This window comes from Macaca nemestrina, chromosome 8 (genome assembly GCF_043159975.1).
Source record: "Macaca nemestrina isolate mMacNem1 chromosome 8, mMacNem.hap1, whole genome shotgun sequence".
Taxonomy (NCBI): domain Eukaryota; kingdom Metazoa; phylum Chordata; class Mammalia; order Primates; family Cercopithecidae; genus Macaca; species Macaca nemestrina.
The window spans coordinates 40,113,247-40,114,305 of record NC_092132.1 but is presented as its reverse complement, the minus strand read 5'-3'; the positions used below and the strand labels follow the sequence as shown (position 1 = coordinate 40,114,305).

General features: G+C 64.6%; 1 protein-coding gene across 2 annotated transcripts in view; it reads left to right on the top strand.

Annotated features, from left to right (window-relative positions):
* The first annotated feature begins 671 nt into the window (after positions 1-671).
* LOC105476003 (zinc finger protein, FOG family member 2) overlaps positions 672-1,059 on the top strand; it is a 503,988-nt gene continuing 503,600 nt past the window's right edge. For both annotated transcript variants that reach the window (XM_024790960.2, XM_024790959.2), the window contains exon 1: positions 672-1,059. This exon is cut by the window's right edge and continues 159 nt beyond it. The gene's annotated coding sequence lies outside the window, so the exon portion shown is untranslated.

The following is a 1,059-nucleotide window of genomic DNA, read 5'->3' as shown; positions in this document are numbered from 1 at the left end:
ACACGTTGAGGATGCGACTCAGCACCTCATCCACGCGGCCCCAGAGCGGGACGGTCCGTGTCCGCAGCGGTCTCCTGAGAGCCTTGAGAGCAAAGAAATGGTCTTCTGAGAGCCTGGGCAGATGAGCGGACTTAACTGGCCCCAAGACACACAGTTGGCATTTGTGATCATCTGGCTCTCCCCGAGGACTTTGCCAGTGGCCTAACCTTCCTGCCAAGAAGCTGGGAGGGCGGGGGTTGGGGATGAGGGGAGGGGGCGGCATAACTGAAAGCACAAAGTTTAGGAAAAGACTGAGATTTCTTTGTGCCCCGCTGGACGGGCGAGGCGTGAGAGAGGAGAGTTGGGGTCCCTCAGAAAGGGCTGTTGGAAGAAGTTGCCTGGAAGGGGGGGCGGGGTGCCCTGGCAGCTGCCCAGCGTTGACGCGGTGACAACTGCAGAAGGTGGCCCTCCTCCAAGCCCTCCCCATGCCTCCCCCGCAACTCCCACCCACCCCTGCCCCCATCCCCCACCACCGCCTGGATCCCCCGCACTTCTCCCGACCAAGGCCGGGGCCGTAGTTTGCATCCGGACTGGCTTTGGATGCAGCCAATCCTCCTTTGGCTGATGGAATAGTCTCCCCTCCCCACAGCCCCGGCGCGCCCCTCCCTCGCGCGCCTCGCCGCCTCCCGCGGCAGAACAGGAGCTGCGCGGCCCGGAGCGGTGGCGGCGGCGCCCGAGTATCCGTCCCGCACGCCGGGGCGAGGGGCGAGCAAGCGCGCTCCTCCTCCCGCGCCCTGCGCCCCCGCGCTCCCCCTCTCCTCGCTGCTCGCTCTCCCGTCCCTCCCTCCTTCTCTTCCTTCTTTCCGTGTTATTTTCCTCTTCTCTTTCCCCTTTTCTCTCTCCCTGACCGTTCGCTTGTACATTCCCATTCTCCCCCCGTCGCTCTCCTCTCTCCCCCTCCCCTCCTCACTGTCACACTCTCTCTGCGCCCGTCTCTCTTTTCTCATTTGCTTGCTCATCTCCGAACGTGGATCCGCGGCTCCCGGAGGAGCCCAGCTCTCGGAGCACCTGGAGTCCGGC